Here is a 19980-nt window from a genome sequence, read left to right as displayed (position 1 = left end):
CTTTGTGAGGCTGAGTTGCTGATTGGGATCCAGAGACAGATCAAACTTTGGTTAGCGAATGAATAGCTCCTGTTCACTTGTAATCTCCATGATGGTGGGGGACAGAGACACGCATGTGAGAGCAACTCCTTCTGTGAAAAGATTTTCCACCTTTCTTGTCTCTGTACTCTGCTTCTTCAAATACCTTGTTGGATGTCATCTCTGCAGCTAGTGTGTCATGCAGGAAAGGTAGCCAGTGACAAGAACAGTATTGTGAAGCAAATGTACAGCATTAACAGCTACAGGAAAAGTAAATGTAATCCTGCACTGCAGATTTTCTACCCAAAGTTACCTTTTAGTTCAGCTATTGTCTGTTTGTGTCTTTATGTCAACTTTTTGTTTAGTAACTTTGAATTCATAGGGCAATTTATTTGAATTTTGGTGGAGAGATAGAGATATTTTATACATCACCTTCTCACAATGTTTGTGAATGGCTTTGTGAGGAAAGAGTCCTTCTTAATGTCTGATACAGAAGGACCCTGCTATGTGGAGTCTGTCAGTCATTATTAGACATCAAAGACATCAAAGAACCCAAGCAGAGGATCAGCTGGCTCCCTTCTCCAGACTTGGCTGGTCTGCATCTTACTGAACTGTGCTCCACTCCAGAAGAGCAGGTATGCAGGTATCTACAGCTCCTTTCAGCTTCCTACCAGGAACAGACTTCTCAAAAGACCAATGGAAGGCACATATGTACACATATTTCATTTGCAGGTGGGGGTGGGTGTTAAAAAAGGGCTCAGCAGCATTATCTTTTGATCAGCTTAGCTTTAGATTCAGTCTAGGCAGCAGAGGCGAAGGTTTGCTAGGAACCCTCAAAGACACAGGGAAGATAATGTGTGGCTAAGTATCACCTGGAAATGTTTGATTTATTTCCTGAAGGCACTGTCCCTCTTGTATGCTCCAACAGCTTTCCATTTGCTGTTCTTCCTTCTCCAGAATTTCAGACTGTCCCCTCTGCCCCACTCCTGACCTCACTGCTAAAAGACACCTTTCTAATTAATCGTTTTACACATTACTACATTTAAATGAAGCCAGGTGGGAGCTTTCAAAGGAGCTGAAGGTGGAAAGTCAACACCTCATTTCCTTTCAAAACCTTTGAGGACCTCATCTAACGGGACTCAAGGGTTTTAAAAGCTGCAACAAAAATTGTACATAGTCCAACACAGTCAACACAATCTTTCAGTTCTGCACCCAACAAAACCAGAGCCTAGAAGACAAATTTTCAGTACTTGAGTCATTGACCGAATTTAGGAAGGTGTCAGAGCACATGAAGATAGCTACAGTCTGTGTGCATGTGGGCTTATACCCCATCACTTAGAGTTTCCACCAGGCAGAAGAACTGTGACCTTGTACTGTTCTTCTGCTTTTGCTATAGAGAAACTCACAGTAGTGCGGTGAAAATTTGCCAGCCTGCAGAACCAGTCCTGGAGATGTGAGCCATAAGGAAACCACTCTGACCTCTTATAAAGAGGGAACCTGTCATTCCCACCACATCCATCATGTATCCCCACACCTGGTGCCAAGTTAGCTTGGTGTCAGTGGTTGGAAGGCAGGTCTACCTTTCCAGCAAAAGGTGGTCATGGCCCTCACCAGCACTGATCAGTGCAGGTGACCTAATCTGGGCCACACTGCCAGGCAGAAGTGTCTCCCACCTCTTCCCGGCATACTGCTGCCTGTGGACGTACCTGAACAGTCGGGTCTTCTGTGGGGTTTGGCAATGGGAGATGTTTGCATGTTTGCTGAGTGGTTTGTGGCTGGGCAGTCAGCTTTGTTATGTGTTCTGTGCTGGAAATATGTAAAATAAATATTTTCTAGTATGTGATACGTGGGCCTCCCCCACTCTGAATTAAAAACACCAGAGCAGAGCCAGCACCAGACCTCGTTGTCCAGTGTACCTCTTGGCAAAGGAGAAAGCAGGAGCAAGAAACACATCAGCGCCTTCCGCTTTCCATGGAGAAATCTGGTGTAAAAGTTCTTTGAAAGCAAAATTTCTTTTCGTATTGACCTGGAATATAGTGAGGCACATCAGGAGGTATTTGTCTTCCTCTGAAAACTGATGGTTCCAGCTTTTTTCACAGAAAGCACATCTGTGAGTTACTACTTTTGATCTGTTCAAGTATAACAAATACTGCTTTAACCTCATGGTAGCAAAAAAATTAAGGCTGAGTCAAGAAAAACTTGAACAAGATCAAATCCTGCTATATGCTGTATAACTTCTACTCCTAAGGAAGGTACATATCTTGCAATATCAAACCATTTCTCCATTCTGCAACACAAAATTATTTTTCTGAGAATAGTGGGTGTCAGGCTTTTTTATAATCTGGCAGTATAATATTCTATTTATCCTTCTACCTGTCTACTGATCTATGTGGTACCATTCGTATAGAACTAGCCATGTCTCACCACAGAGATGGCTGTAATGCCTCAAATATAAATAACTTCAAACTCCTCAGAAAGCTGAGACCAACACATGTCCCTCCTTGATGAGGAACACCAGTTCCTCTGTGTGGATACAGCTGTAATGAGATGGAGCACTGAACAGAAGCATCCAGTGGTTCCACTGTCAGTGGGAACCAGAAGAGAGATAAATTAAACAAAATAAATCTGTATTTTCCTATTTGTCTGAAAGAATGCAGAAAAAAGGAAGGCCAGAGGCTGTCTATGTGACCAGGTAGACCATGGATCAACTCAGCTAACAACAGGCATTTGGTCACCTTAAGTAGAAATAAGTAATTTATATTTAGAAATGTAAACAAAAGCATCACCTATTCAGAACATAGCTCCTTTATCTAACTGTGGTGCAGGCGCAGTGTGTCCACATATACATCAGCAGCAGATACTGTTTGCTTGGGTCTTGTCAGATGAGTCAGGAGTACGAGCAGCAGATTTTCAGAACCAAAGGGATGCTGGAGGTGGTTCGGTCAGGTACTCTGACCTGGCTATTAAGCCACAGCACATTCAAATGCCAAGAGAGCTGTTAAACTTTTCTTCCATTAAACCCAACCAATGCTGCCTTTGCTTTCTCCCTGGGTAGGTGGTCATGCCACCAAAACCCAACCTGATACCTCCTGAACCCCTTTTACCCATCTGCCAGGCCTTTCCTCCCCACAAAATGAGAGTCCTGGGTCTCTGCTGCAGGCTCTAACTGGGGGAGGCTGCCCAGCTGCTGCAAGTGATGCTCCGAGACCAGAGTGGATGGCGACCAGAGCTCCTTTCTGTTTCTGCGCTCCTGGGATGAAATGCCCCATTTTCAAATCCAGACAATGCAGCTCAGCACCCTGACTCCGCAATACGTTCCTCAAGTGTCTTTTAGATTAGTAAAACAGGTATTTAGGAACTAGTCACTCATTTGAATGTTTTGCATCTAAGGTTGGTCCTGGTTTTAAAACTGGGTCAACTGTTGGTTTCTCCTCTAATCTGTCTCTTCACACTGGTGGCAGTCTGCAAAAATTACTTTTGTAATCTGAGCCAATCTCTCACAGATTAATATGACTGAACATTTTTGGTGAATTAGTGTCTTGGGTTGCAAAAGTATGCAGTGACTTACTGAAAAGGTAGGATCTCAGCAGCCTTTGCAGGACTACATACTTAGAGGTAGGACAATTCTCCCAACAAACTGATGTGTCTGATGTGAGAGAGCTCTAATGTGTCTTCAGTCCTCAAAAAAATTTCATAAACAGTGGCTGGATGATGCTGTAAGCGTGGTCAAGAGGCATAATTTGCAGCTTCCCCTAAACAGAGGCTCAGGTAAAAGACTATATGAAAGGCAGCTGGAAAGACTGAAAAAGGAAATGTTTGCAGAAAACACTTAGGTGTTATAGGCTGCATGGACACTGACTTTACAGTTTCACTTCTGGTCACCTACGTGAAGTCATATTAATGGGGGCTTGCTGATGATGACTGCTCAAATTTTTGCTGTGTCAATCCTGTACACAGAGCTGCCCACAATCTGAAAGTTTGGGCTTTTATCTGTTTCGATTCAGAAATTACCAAACTGAGAACTGCTGACCTCAAGCTCTCTGTTTGCTAGAACAAAACCAAAAGTCTGCAAAACCACATTAACTCACTTGGGTCAGCTACCCAGAAAAAATGTGCTCATGCAGGGCCGAGTTTTAGTACGCTGTGCTAATACTGAACACCAGCCCACTCCACAGAGCCTGGGAGAAGGGACAATTGAGACAGGAAAGCAAATCACAGAGTCAGAGGCTCACCACCCTGGACCAGCCTTTCCATTGGAGAGATCATGGTGCCTAACCCTCAGCACAGCTTGTCTCACCTGAAGGTGACAAAGTCCTGGGTGAACACACAAGCACCATTACCAAGTCCAAGTGGGCTCTTCAGCAGAGAGGCTAACCTGGGAATTCAAGAGACAGCTTGGTACCCAATGACATCTTTTCAGCTTGATAATAATAGCTTCCTATACATCATAATTGGTGGGAGTGATGTAATTGCATCCAACTCCTCTGGTTGTTGTCTGTAACCTGTTGTCTGTTTCATCTTCTGTGAACTCCTGCCAGTTAACCTTCATCCCAGCCCAAGCCTTCTATAAACACTGTATTGTCCTTTCCACCGCACCAGCAACACCAACTATATTGAAAATATCCCACCAGATTTGAGCCCCATGTTGCAACACCCATCTCCTGGCTCACCTGCAGGGATGGGACCAGTTGAAGCTCCTGGAAGCTCTCGCAGTAAAGAGGTGGAGGTGACTAGGGGACTACCTTAATTGTAGTTTTTAGTGTTACCATGAGATGCTTGCAATGTTCTTGTCCTGGCCTCTGCTATTCTCAGCATGCTGGACATACTTTCATTTGGATTATCATTTATACTTGGTATCTTAGTATCACTTCGTAAAATTCAAGTTCTTGTTCTGAGCAGCACGTTGCATGTTTATGGTGACAGGCCACAAGACTCTCATCGACAGATGTTTGTTGCTCAGGCTGGCAAATGACGTCTGAGATCATATACTGGGTTTTGGCCTTTTTTTTTTTTTTAATCTTAAATTAAGACAATTTCCGCCAATTTCAAAGAATAGGTGACCTACCAGAGGGACTTAGGCTTAGCTTGGATGTGTTTACTGTCAAGTGTATTGTTTTAGCTCCATTTTTTCTATAATATCTGACCTCGTGCATTTCCCTTGATTAAGGAGCTTGCCCAACTATTTTTCTGTTTTGAAACAGGTGCTCAGGGGTACCTGGAGTCCCCCAGTGCTCTAGCAAGACCTAACCATCTCTGAGCCTCGTTTAGAGAGTTAGCCTAAAGATTCTTGTGGTAGAAGCAGAGGCTGGCTCCAGCAGTATGTCACTCCAGCCACCCCATCTCAATGCAGGGCCAAAGCAGGGAGCAGCAAGGGTCAGCAGCATGGCCAAGGACTTCCAGCTAGTCACATCAAGACTGCTCCAGCCACACACATTTCTAGTCAGCACAAGAGAAGTAACAAAATACTGCATCAGCATAGGGAATGTTTAAGTCTTCCAGAGTGTTTGTTTAATTTTACAGTTCTGCACATGAAATGTTGGGGCTTGGCCTATTTCATGTTGTTTCTTCTTTTCCTTACTGCTTCTTCTATAGTTTTTCTATCAGTCATTCTTCTCTTAAATGCTGTTGCTGGAGCAGCAAAGTTTCTCCCTTAAAAAAACATCATTATTGTTTCTGCAGCCTAACCAGGCTCCTCTCTCTTTGTTACAATGTGCCCCACCAGGAACTGCAAGGATGAGCTCCACGGCAGGAGCCCCACTCCAAAAGCACCGGGGTGCGCGTGTGAATGAGCGTGTGCGTGTGAATGAGCGTGTGCGTGTGTGCAGAAAGGGAATGCGAGAGGGAGAGAATGTGTGTGTCCTCAGTTTAATTAGAAAATTTAATTGGATGGAGTTTGGGTCATTTTTTTCTGCCCCCCTCTTTAGAGCTGGCTGCAATAAACAGACTTTTCTCTTTCCCTTTCATCCTTCAGTGGTTTGTAGTTCTGCATCTGCTCTGCTGGCATTGTCTCTGCTAACGGCCATACCGATCAGGAAGCCAGAGCCAGGAGGCAAATGAAGGGACTGCATTGATACCGCTGATCACTGCACCCCACATAACTGGCAACTGTTTCTGTCTTTTACCTCTGGAGATGAGTTGAACAGATTGTGTAAAATTTGGTGGCTTCCAAAAAAAGAAAGGGGGGGTGGGGAAGGAGAGAGGGACATCTTACCATCATACTGCCTTTGCCCACTGGCTACCTGGTACCCAGGAGTCAGTTGGAAAAACATCTTCAACACAGGAAGCAAAAGTGAAAAATTCATGGAAGTGAGCAAATCCGCTGATTTCAGGGGAGGTTTGCATAAAAGAGAGACTAAACACACTGCGCTCTTTTCTCTGTTGGCGGATGCTACAGGCTTAAATCCTACTGCAGAGCCCTCCACCTCCTTGTTTTGGCTCTGCTGCAGCAAGAGAGCAGGCAAAGCCTTGCACCATATGCTCGAGAAAGTACTTCAGCTTGGACACAGGGGAACCGGTGCCAGGAACAGTGATTAACATTCGAGAGAGGCTGAGGATGTGGGGCGCTTCTCACAGATGCCATCCTCCCTTGTCAGCAGCATTTCATTGCACAGGATATGGGCCACAGTCATAAGGCGAGTTATTTGTCATGTGTACCCAGAAAAAATGACCTGAGGAAGCTGATTGACATTTTTTTGCTGTCCTCAGCCCATCTTCCAAGCAAGAAAGTAAAGAGCTTCTCTCTCACCATGTCCTGCCACCTTTCTGCACACATTAGCAGCTCTCCTGATGTTCGCGATGTGCTTGGGCACGCAGGTGAATTACATGTAGGTGGATGTTTGCTCACCCTTGCCTGGCTTTGAGGAGGATTATGACAAAATGTATCTCTAATAGGGGAAAAAATTCGATGCAAACTGTTTCTTTCTCTGAATTTTAAGATGAGAGGGACAAGGTAGGCCCCCACCAGATCATCCTTCTGGTTCCTCAAGTGGATCAGGTTCAGACACAGGCATTATATGGTCCACATACCCTATAATCTCTCTCTCTTTTTTTCTTCTTACTCTCCCTGCCCCCTCCCCACCACATTACAAAGTCAGGCTGGGATCAAATTCAGCTTACTTGAATGTATATAATTTCCAAGTTGAAGGCTAATCTGCAGCCTTGTCCCCAGTGAGATACTCAATTTACCACTCCTGTAACTAAAGCTAATTGTTACGGCTATAATAATCAAATGTATCATTTTTCTAAAGGATACTTCTGGTCAACATTTTGCATTTTTAGAAAGGTTTCTATAAAACTCTTCTCTTTGTTAGGTCACACGCAGGCTTCCTGCTCCATTCAACCTTTCTTTTTATTTCTGTGTCCCATTCATTACGCCAGTGTGGAGGTAAAAAAATATATATATTTCCCCTTGGAAGAATCAAAACTGTTCATGTCTATGAAAGAATAATAGCATGACCAGGGGACCACAGATCAATGTTATCCAGATCAGCACTTAAATGGAAATCACTCTGCATGAAAAATTCACGATGCCCTCTATCCTTTAAATGGATAATGGGGACATCTGGTTACAGCAGACAGAATCATTTTACGTATGTATATATGTGAGATACAGACCTGTGTGCTTTCAGTGTAATTCAGACAGTGACTGACATTGACTGAATTAGTTATTTTGTAACTATTTTGAGCACTCTTATACACCTTCCTCTAATGAATACAAGTCCCTAATAGCAGTATCATCAGAGATAGGATGATCAGCTAGATAAGACCACTGCTGAGACACTGTGATACCTGTAGGTTACCTGCTGCTATTTTTTAACTGATGTTTTTATTATTAATAAAAAGGTCAGTGGCCAATCCTCCTGCCCATTCCTTTCTCCTTCTTTGACTGGATCCCCAGCAAGGCTTCCGCTGTCCTGGGACTCTTGGTTCACCTGCATAACGAGGGAGGGAGCACAGAGCACCACCATGGTCCAGGCACTTTGCAGTTTATGCCATGGCAGCCTTACAGAGCAGCTACTGGCCAGGGAAACTCAAGTATATCTTAAATCTCTGACCACACTACTGAAGACTGTACAAACCTCATGCTTACCTACCACCTGACTCCCCTTCTGAAGGTTCATGCCTTGATTCTTTACATCTAAGGACTGAACAGGACCCTCTTACCCTTTAAACACAACTGGAGGACAAGTGCCAGCAGCCCCGCTGGTCTCCTGTTGTGGTGGCCTTGGGCTGTGACACCCCTCTAGAAAGTTGGAATCCCAGCCTGGTGCTTTCCTCTGTCCCAAGGGACTCGGTCCCGTGCCCCCACCAGTCTGGGGAGGGAGTACTTTGGGGAAAGGGCTGGGAATGGTTGAGCAGAGAGGCAATGCCTCCATCCCTCATCCCAGAGGTGGCCATTGCCCTACAAGGGATGAAGGCTTCGAGGGCTAGGAGAAGAGGTAATGTCAAAGGGAACCCTGCCTTTAAAGGCATACACCAGCTTCAGTTTCTCAACCCTGCTCCATTGTGGATTTACACTTAATACAATCCAGCCTTTGAAGAGGAGTTGCTAATTTTGATTTGTAATGGGGATATCTCTATCTTTAGTTAGGCTTTCGAAAAAAAACATTAGGCCTATATTGTATTTCGTCTCATGAGACACTCACAGCCACTCCAGTTTTTGCCTGAAAACACATCGGAAGTTTAAGGAAATTAATGAGCTTCCCTCCTCTTTCTCAGGAAAGTCGGGAGTCAGTGTGCAGTGTTGTGTGGCCCCCCCAGAGTCCAGGGAGCACCTCTTGCCCATGTTCACTGGTACCCAAGGCCAGAGGACAGGAGGGCAAGTCCAGGATCTGGGAAGGGGAACAGCAGCACCCTTGTTAGTGTGCAGTAGCATGGAGGAAGGAAAGGTGGGCAGCTATGCCACTTTTTGTTGTCAGGCGTGGAATGTGAAGGCAAAGGCCATCATGGAGAGAAAAGCAATCCAAGTGGTTTCAGGATATGCACATGCAAAGATGCACATATGTTAGTATTAGAGATTAAGGCAAACCTGTCTTATACCTGGAAAAAATACACAAACAGAAGATATCCAAACTCAGCACACCAAAGGTAGAAACGACAACACATGAATCAAGATTATCTCCCACCATAGAGGAAAATTAAGTTGTATATTAGCTGTTCAAGTTAATGATATATCAGCATATGCTTTTATTATCGATATATATTGCTGTCTTGGACAATATAACCGGACTAGATCAGCAGAAGAGGATCCCATACTAGACACCTATGTCCTAATAAATATGCACATGAGAACTACTTCACACTCCGCTCATGCCAGAAGCTGCCATATAGCCATTAATATTGATTGGTGTTTAAGTGGAATTCGCTGTCAGTCCATTTCACTAACTCTAACGTGACAGCCATGGTTAGTGCAATTTCTGTTTCTAACACAGACCTTAACCTTTCTGCACTTACCGATTCCCCCGGTACCCACTGACTCTTCAGGACTGCTGCCTCAATCAAAGGCCATTACACAGTTTACATAAAGGAGATGAAAAGTTTTTATATTAAGAGTATAAATTTTTTCTCCATCGCTCACGCAACTTTAAACATTCAAATGAGGAAATTAACTGCTGAGTGGTACCGACTAGATCTGGTCTCATTAATCCAACAATAATTGAAGTACAGGACTTCCCCTGAGGCCACAGATTAATGACCAGCTAGGTGGAGCTGCTGACATGAAGCACAACCAAGTGCCATTAACCCAAGCCAGGCATTATTTACTCCCAGAGGAAAGGTCCTGTGGAAAATTGGTTACCTTTCGGGTGAGAGCAAGAGCAAGGAGAGGGGGCACATGGGTGGGTGCATGGAGGGTGCCCTTCTGGCTGCCACACAAGGGGCATCCCTGCATGCACCCCTCACCTGCCACCATCCCATTCATCTCGTCACATCCCCATAGCCTGTGCTGACCAGTGGACACGTAATTAAAGTGAATTAATGATCTGAAGCAGAAACTGCGTGTAATGAAGCCTCACTCAGACTCATGCGCTAATGCCAACCCTCTTTGCCGACAAAAGTTTACCAACCCTCTGTGCACAAAGGCCTAAGCCACCCGTTCTTCTTCTCATTATATCTCCCTAAGTCTAAAGGTAGCACTGTCTGGTTGGACCTGGGACCTCCAAGCCACTTGAGAGCCTCCTAAATGTCTCTGACAAAGCTGAGCCAGATCTGCCAAGCTATACTTGTTTCAGTCTCCTTCTTTTTAACTCCAGCCATTGTTCACTTCCTAGATGTAAATTCAACCAATGCTGTTGCCTCTTTTAGCATAAGAGGTAATTTCCTGGTTAAAGGTGCCCACCAAAATAATTTATGTCTTTTCAGCCAGAAATTGGAAATCCTTTAAGCTGCATATGTTACTCCCAATCTCTACAGAAGTGCTACAAATAAAAAAGAAATAGATTATATACCATAGTATTAGTTGTAATAGCAATACTAGCAACACTACTAATAGTTGTAGTAGACATAGTAGTCATAGCAGTAGTAATTAGTATCATCGTAATGTAATTAATAAGAGTAATGGTTTAAGAGCTTATTCTTGTTTTCATTGAACTTGATGGGAGTTTTGGGATTTACTTCAATAAGAACAGGGTCAGATCCTAAACAAGCAAGGGTTAGCCTCCCAAAAAAAAAAAAAAGGAAGCAGTGTAGGATTAAGTCTCCCTCCCCTTTCCACTCCAAGTAAAAGAAAACCAGGAAAGATTAGAAAGCTGTGAGGGAGACATACAAGCAAGTGACAAGCAGAGGTTAAAAAGCAGACAAAGCTGCATGCAGAGCACTGGGTTGTGCCCCCCTATTCCCACCAGTGAGTGAATGTCCACCTCAGCCATTCCAGCAGGATAGGGACAAGCACGTCCACTACCAACAGGAGAGAGGGACCCCATGCACAATGCATGAAATCTGAAAAAACAAAAATGTGCCTCACATTTCACCTCTCTACTCAACGGCTTACACTTTGATGCTGCACTGAGACGCTAGGTGCTCCTACGTGCTCAGGCTGCCCACCCATCCTGACACATGAGCAAGGGAAGTTCTGGGATGCACAGGAGGAGACAATGCTCCTGTGCAGGCCGGTAACTCCTTTGCTACATGGGCTGGAACTTGCTGCAGGCAGACAAGCAGGTATGACTGGGGGGTAACTGCAGCTTGAACATTCAAGGGACACCAAAAACATCTTTCTCTGCAGCAGTCCAAGTCTAAGCTCACAACAATCAAAGCTGAACCGCATCATACCCTGTCAGAGGCCAGGAAGAAGAGTCCCGCAGACAGCACTTGCTCACACTGCACTGTGCTCAGCACAGTTTTGGGGAATCTAAACCCAGAGGAGCTGTTCTGGCAATGGAGGTAGGCTGAATAATACACTCCTGGTGAGAGAAGGAAGAGCAGTTGTGAGTGCAAGATGCACTCGACAGCTTTTTTCCACCTCTGCCTCCTCTGCTCTGGCCATCAGCAACAAAACATTCTGTTTCACATCCTTATTTTTCTGGGAATGGCATGACACAAAGCAAAGCCCCATGGTATTACAAGGTCACAAAAAAAAAAAAAAAAAAAGGGGCCGGGGGGGTGGGGGGGAAGGCACTACCTGCTTGTTCCTCCATCTAACCATAGCCAAACATTAACAACCAATAGTTCCTTTGTAGATAGCTGGCTCCTTCCAGTCCTGACATGTGCAGTTGCTTTCTGGTCTCCCACCCGACAAAGCACAGTATGAAAGGATGTACACATGAAAGCTAGGGTAAATTCAAAAACATCAGTCCCAGACTGCAAGGGAGCTGAATTCAATATCAGCAAAACATACAGGAAAGGACAATGTATAATGGAAGTGGAGGGGGATGGAGGGGGGAGTGTGCTGGGGGAGGGGAGAATGTAAACATTCACACATGAAAATATTAGATGATTCTTGTTGCACAGTGACTTGAATTCAAAGTATTTATGTGGTCATTTCCATTTCTTTTCCCAAGAGGGTGCTGGGACTGGCATGGCTGTCAGAGGAGTGTGAGAAGATGCCAGCACAGGCAAGCAGTTTCCAAGGCAGAACTACAGCAATGCCTGATATTGTATTAATGTGAGTGCTGGCCATCTGGCCATTAGGGACAAGCTGCTGCCAGGGTGTCTCTCTTTTTCCATCTCATTTCAGAAACTCTGGAGCCTGGGACTGAGACCCCTAGGGAGATTCTGGCTAAAGATCATTCCAGCATCCACTCAGATGTTGTAGAGAAACGGCCAGAGAGCTGATAAGGCAGGAGAATGTGCTCACACCCACACAGAAAAAAACAAGAGAGAATAATACGGGGGGGGTGGGGGGGCAGGGGGGGAGTAGAGGCAGAAAGAAAATGAGAGCAGATGAACAAGGGAATGGTTTAAATAAATAAGAGGGAGGAAGCAGGCAAAGGAAAAGAAAAACAAGAGGCACAGCACTCACTCTAAAGAGCCTTAAAAGGAGGGGAGAGGAACAGAGAAGAAAAGGAATAGAAAGGGTTCAATAAGGAGAAACGGTTATCATTAAAGAGGCAGGGGTTCTGAAAGGACTACGAGCACAATGCACCTTTTCGGATTTTAACTACTCGGGGCTAAAGTAAGACTGCTTTCAGTGTGCCTTCCTGAATAGCACCTTGTCCCAGGAGCCTGCTGAAGTCAGTGCTCAGTGTAAGGGGTAAGGGAGCACGGGTAAAGGTGCCAAAACTTTGTCTTGTCAAAATAAATGCTCTTCCTTAAGCTTGTTTATCTACTTTTAATGGTCATTGGAGATGTTTAGTCTAATCCGCTGGGAATTTTTTCAGTGTATAGAAAACTAAGTATAAAGTTGATAGTTACCGTTTTGTGTCAATATGGAAGACTATGTTCCTGGAAATCTCAGCAGCTTTACCAGATTGCTGCTAAATCAGAAAAGTGAAACAGAAACACCAGGCACCCAGTTCTTCTGTAAAAGAAAGCAAAACACCTATCTACAAAATAAATCCTAGCTAATGGGCAAGGAAGTGGCATGGAAGAGTGAGAGCCTGCAAAGCCTCTCTTCCTGCAAAAGCTGCTCAAGAACCGGCATTACAGTGTGATTTCCTGAGCACGTTACTGAAAAGTAGGCACGATATGCGACTGTTATTTCTGTTGCTGTTATTATTATACCACTGTTATTCGGATCCATATCCTCCAAGAGGATCTGTGGGCGGATCTGGAAGTCTGAAAACAGGATTCTTTCTGAGGTTTCCCATGCTTCCTCACATTACCCGACGTCTGCCGGATGACGTTTAAGGGCTGCTTTTCAAGAAGATGTTTCTGGCATGACAGCTGAGGTATGAACTTCACACCAAAAAGCCAAAGTCCATCTCCCAAACTAGGGGAGGAAGTCTGAACTGCACTGCGACATGAAGTTCAGGTCTGAGTGGTGGGAATGGTGCAGGTATCACAGCTGGTGCTTATTGGTAGCTGACATGGATTACAAGAGCCTTTCCATAATGAGATCTGTGAGGTCTCACCCTTTTACATCAGCAACAGGTAAACCTCTGCAACAGGGAACAGGACTGATCCTCACTACAATGAGTGCTGAGGGGTGAAGAACTCCCTAAAAAATAATTTCAGAAAAAATTAATTACTGACAACGTAGAGGGGTGTTAGCTCTGTTTACGTCCATGAAATTCACTTGAATTTAGAGTAGCAGAAATCTTTCTCGTCCATTCTTAACTAAATCCAAACCAAATTAAGTACTGGCATAGCATCACCCTGGAGTTAAACCAGTATAACTGGGATCAGAACCGACGTTTGGTTCCTGCAGACTCTCCCATGCAATTCACTCCCGCTCACCAGAGCAACCTGTTTATGGGGACACGATTACTTGTATAACTTCCCCTTAGCAAAGCAGCAGAGAAGCGTGTTCTTAATGGATAATAATACATTTTTTCTGGCTTTTTGGAGGTCGGGTAGCATTTTTTTTTTTCACATTTGACCAACCATTTCTGCCATGAGTTCCCTCTAGCAGCAGCACTGGCTGCAGGCAGCAGGCACAGGGCTGCGTGTGATGATGCTGCGGGGCTGCGGAGCTGGGGCGGGCGGCAGGACTGGTCACCTCTCAAATGCAGCCAAGAGCCCCCTTCCCAGGGGAGGCGGCTTCAGAGGAAGGCGGCTTAACAAAAAATCCCATACAATGCTGAGGAGGGGAAATAGGACAGCCAGAAACCTGCTTGCATCCGCGGAACACAGTTGTGTGCTGTATCACACAGGGGAGCTGGGGTTTCTCCAGTGAAACCACGCCACATCGCACTTTTGTTCTAACAACTCATTCTGTGCTCACTTCTTTAAAAAAGGTTTTCCAGCAACCTACACAGATTTCAATGAGAAAAAAAAAAATCTGCAGGAAATGTACTTGCATCCATTGCCATTTAAAGTTTCATTTAAGTTTAGAGTTCCTTTGCATGGGTAGTCACGTCACTAAAACATTGAAGGATTGCCACACAAGTGATCTGAGTAGGCAATCTTCAGCGAACATAGAACATTTTAAACATCAGAGAGATAGAACCTAATTGAAAATATCTGAAATAAAACCAACCTGAATGTCTTCACCTTCCTGGAATATTTTTAATGCTGCAGAGTGCCTTATCTCCCTTTATCCTATATTTTATTAGAAAAAGTGTAACTGATAACACACATAAAGATTTTTTTTAATATACATAATTATTTCAGTGAAAAAAAAGTCTTTGTTGGGACAAAGCACACTGTAGGAAGACACATGGTAGGAAGAGAAAAAATCCTTTGCCTTTCACAAAGAAAAGAATAAGATTATGTAAAAGCTCTATTCCACTTTTAGTTTCTGAAATTTGATCTATCTTCTTTATATTTCTCAAGCAGAACTGACCAAAACTTTGGAAAATTATTTTACTCAATAGGAGTGCAAATCAAAACTGGTGTTGTTTTCCAGAATTTTCACTGAATACATTGGTACATGATTTCCTAAGGTATTTTTCAGATAGTGTTTTTCTCCACCAAAATTTTTAACTAAGCTTTTAGCTGAAAGTGGCTTTTTTAATGCCGCATAAAAATATTTCATTTGATGAGACGTTATTTTCGACTAAGAAAATCTATTGTGCTTGATTTTTAAAAATTCAATTATTGTTCTGATAAAAAACACTGGAGAAGAATATTGCAAAGTCAGACCATTCTGACAATGATTTTGGGTTTCCACCATCTTTAAAAGACTTTGAAAATAAAACCATCTAGCATAAGAATTGAAATAATGGTTTTCTGCGGGTAACTTTTTCAGCTCCACCTTGATTCAAGAAGATAACAGGTCCAGCGTGCCCGTGCTTTCTTTCTCTGCTGGTTGAAACAACCACAGGTTGAGGGGCTGAGGTGTTATAAGGGAGGGCCATGAGTTATTAACCAGGTGTACGTGTCACTGCTTGTATTTTCTCACCGTGTTAAATCACAGGCACCCAGGAAACTGTTTCATCTGTTAATGTCTAAGTGGGATAGGACAGAAAAAACAAGATGACTTGGAGCAGAAGGCCAGGATAAAGACCTTTGTGGCTCACGGAATGCCGCCCTGCACATGGGGATCAAGGAGAAGTTAAGCAGCACAGACATCCTATGCTGCACCCTCTGCACAGCACTGGGTTTCATCCCTGGCAGTAGAAGCAGCATGGCAAAGGCCAGGCAAAGCGGTAGCCAGTAGGATGGGTGGTGGTGGGCAGGTGGGAAGCTGGGAGGAGAGCTCTGTTGACCAACACAGTGTCTCTCACCTCAGGATACCCGCACCAGGAGTGGCCAAAAAGGATACCAGCACACAGCGGGGGTTTTGGGTTCATCTGGTTGGACAAAGCAAACCCAGAGCCTGAGCATCTGCTACTCAGTGGGGTTAAGGATAGGTGGTCAAGCTGTTCTCCCTGCAGATCCCATGGACAAGTACAATTTCCCCCACTGTGATTGTCATGTCTTCACCAGGGAGGTATGGAGGGACAGGCTGATGGCTTGGGGACACAGGAGGATAAGGGATCCCCTGTAAGGCTCAGAGAGATGGCACTCAGAGGAAGGCTTCCTTGTGATTGTACCTGCATAGCTCTGCTCATGGTGCCCCTGCTCCTCCTCAGGCCACCAGGCAGCCACTACTGCTCTGCGGCAGCAGTCATGCAGCTGGGGCATGGAGACAGCTCTTTTCTTCACAAGGAGCCCATGCAGCTGAGGAGGAGATGGCTTCCACCTCATCCACTGAGACTGAGGAGAGAAGCAGAAGAAGGAGGACCAGAAGTGAGATGGAGACAAAACTGTGGGAAGTCAGACCAGGATCCAGCCCACACCTGCTGAAACTGGGTATTTAACAGAGCAGTCCTAGAAGTGACACCATATCAGTGTGGTCCTGCAATCTTGGCTGGACAGAGAAGCAGTGACACAGAAATCAATGAGAAAGCCCTCCACAATGTCACCAGATCAGGCTCACACCACAGGTAGAAGCTGAGGGTCATTCTGCAGTAAAGCACAAACCTCTGTATCACAACTAGTGCTGGGGCCAGCCTTACAATATTTACACCCTGTGATTATGATATTCCCTGATTAGGAGAACAATCAACTAACAGATGGGTAAGTAATGGATTACACATGTTGTCTGGTATTTGATTTTACTGTCTTGTGAAGGCAGAAAAACTGTGCGTTTTGAAGGATTTATTGTTTGGAAATAATATACTTCACACTCAAGGAAAATCAGTTCTAATGCAAACATTTACAAATAAATATGACCTTCTTCATAAAATGCACTTTAACATTAGAGTCCAACCTTGGCAAGTCCTGAAAGAGTGAGTTCTTCAAAAACTAAAGGTTCTCATTACCTTTCAGGACCGGCCCTTAAACTCGGTCTCTCCTTAATGTTCATACAGAACTTTCTTCCCTTTTAGGCTTATTTTTGTTTTTAACCAAGAGCCAATTAGACGGATTCTGAATAAGGTTGAAGCAGTTTTTGTTCAAATGAGAAATTTTTAGTCCCTTGAAGTGTAATGGGTTTTCAATAGAAACCCTCTCCTGCTGTGCATTGATCAGCTATTGATTGGTGAGGGTTTAAACTAAATTATCACTGCCAAATAAAAGACCTTCAGGATGAAGGAACTGAGCTGAGCACAGTGTTATATGAAAAGTAAGCCAATCCTTTGTGGTAGAATCGAAAGGCTCTGGTCACTCTTGAAGAAAAAAAATGTTAATTGAAAAATTCCTTAAATAGGTAACAGCTCTGAAAGTCTGCTTTACATAAAAGATATGAAATCACAATCAGCCAACAGAGAGAAAAGGATCTTACAGCTCAAGTGCTTTTTCTCTCTAAATGGTGCTGATTACTTTCCTATTCATGGATGACATGAAGTGATGGAAATTAGTCATTTCAGAAGAAAGGACTAATGACAGCTGAACTTGCGGGCACTGGGGGAAGTTCGATGATTGGCTCCTTGAGACAGAAAGTTAAAACAAAAGAACTTCCTATTGGGTGGAAAGATTTATCCCAAACCTGGCAGGAAAACAAATACAGGAGTTTGATTAGACTTCAAAAGATCCATTTTTTAATTTTTGCTTTCACCAGTGATCACAAGGGTTTCAGGCTTTTTTGAAAGAGCAATGAAAGAGAACTGCATTCACCATATACAACCGGCTATTAATAAAAAATACATTCTCAAACAAGCCTTTTTCTTTACAATTTGGAAATTAAACAAATGGATGTTGCTGATCCTCTGAGGCAGGTGTGGGAGGTCTGAGTTCCAGCCAGCTGTTGAAATTTCAAAGGTCTGATCTGCAAAGGCACTAAAAAGCTTTTGGTATTCCCCATGTAAGTTAAAAATATCAGGATTCTGAAAGTCAGGCCAGATCTTTGAGGAGTGAACTCTAGGTATGTGTATCTCAACATGTGCAGCACTGCGAGACCAGGCCAGGCCGTGCCCTGCCAGAGTCACCAGGCCGAGTTGCTCCGAAATCTCTGAAGCTGCATCGCCACATCCCTGCTGGAGCATGGACACATCCCACATGGCCACATCCCTGCCTGCGCCCAGCGCTGCCTCCACATTGTGAAGCTCACCCACACCACCCTGGGCACAGCTCAGCCTTCTCTGCCGGGAAACTTCGCTGCTGCCAGTCCCCAGAACATGTCTTTTTAAGGATCGGGTAGCATGTACTTAATACTTACTGTCTTAGTATGTCGAAGGGCATAGGATCACTCAGTCAACGTATTTAAGTGTAACATTTTATTATAATCAAAGGTATTTCAGGAGAACAAATCTATAAACCTGTTTGCAAGATTTCAGTAACTCAAAGTTCAGAATTACTCCATTTCACTGACCTTTTTTTTTTTTTTTCCCATTTCTGAATAGCTGTCTCAAGAAATAAATACGGATTCCAAAACATCATCATTCAAATTCATATTTACATGGTTCTATGGTGTCTGGTTCAGGGGTCAGTTTAGTTTGTTATCCAGACCTCTGAAAAAGAAAGGTCTGTTCTGGACTCCACAAAAAACACCTCCAATCTGGCACTTTGTATAACAAAATCATGTATATTTCAAACTTCAAAGAAGCTAAGGACAATATGCTTGCTTGATTCTTTTCAGTCAGAGGAACCATATCTATCCAGTAAAAGCAATCTCTCTGATTATGCTAATCTATAGACATTTAGCTGCTGGTAGTTGTAAATTGAGTGCTTGCCCAGATTTTGATACAAACATTTAATCCAACAAGATCCAGTAGAAGTCTGCCATAACTTCTCAGTTGAGCAGGATATCACAGCAGTAACAGAATAATATTTCTATGTCGTAACTTTGCCAGTATTGTAAATACAGTGGCCAATGCCAGAACCTTCAAAAGAAGAATAAAATGCCTCATAAACCCCTCAGTTTTCTAACTGTAGATACGTTGAACATTAATGTCCCAGAATAACCTCATCATTCTTCATCACAGACCAGACAGCATTCATGTGGCTAATATTTTTATCCATACAGTTGTCTACTGCTTTTTCTTCATTTTATTTATTAATATACCAAAGCTTAGTTTCATCAGATAATCACATGTGCATCAGCCAAGAACAAGCTATGCTTCAGGCAAGCATGCATTCAACCAGGCTTGAGAGAGAGGAAACTGGGAAAAATGTAATAATTCCTGATAAAGAGGAGGTCAAACTAAATTATCTAGTTGTCCCATCTGGCTCAGAGGTCTGTGAAACAACTTAGCATAAGGAGTCATGCCCTTCCATTCATGTTACACCCACTGCCTTTTAACTGAGATAACTCCTTTTTCATGTGCTCTGTGTGCAAAGGTAGGAAGTAACATCTATCTCCAGTGCAACCTTGTGTTGAACACACAAATTTCCCCCTTTTCTGTTAAATAATTACAACAGAAGAGTATACTGAATATTGAAAGCCCAGTCTTTTTACCATTCCAGCAGTGACGAGTCACCTGGCTTTAGTAAGAAAGATCAAGCCACAGACCCGGAGGCAAATGAATCTGATGATGCTGAAGATTGCAATCTGGGAGAAGGAAAAGAGGCAGAGGAGACTGGAAATATTTTCTTCCCCTGCTGCCCACAGACTATTTTCTTCATTCTTTCTCATCCCAGCATATTTAGGCAACAGACAGATTAATAAATTAAATAGTGCCTCCCCAATCTCCAGTTTATCACCAGCATATGGCTACAATATGCTCCAAATCCTAACTCACTGATAATTAGGATGTATTTTAGAGCAAGAATAAAAATAAAAACCTCTAATAATGATGTAGAAGTATTTCATCCATGTAGCAAATACCTACAAAATCATATAAAGTAAAATCTGCCAGTTTGATCGAAGGACCTGATTTGACCAACAACTCGTTGCCAGATTCCCTGTTACATCTCCAGACAGTCAGTGCTTTGAGTGGCCGGAAAAGTCCACTGGCCTGGGAAGTCAGGGTTCTGGGGCAATGCTGGGTTTCTTCCCAGAAC

Source organism: Streptopelia decaocto (assembly GCF_964273445.1).
Source record: "Streptopelia decaocto genome assembly, chromosome: 3".
Lineage (NCBI taxonomy): Eukaryota > Metazoa > Chordata > Aves > Columbiformes > Columbidae > Streptopelia > Streptopelia decaocto.
This window is presented reverse-complemented; position numbering follows the sequence as displayed.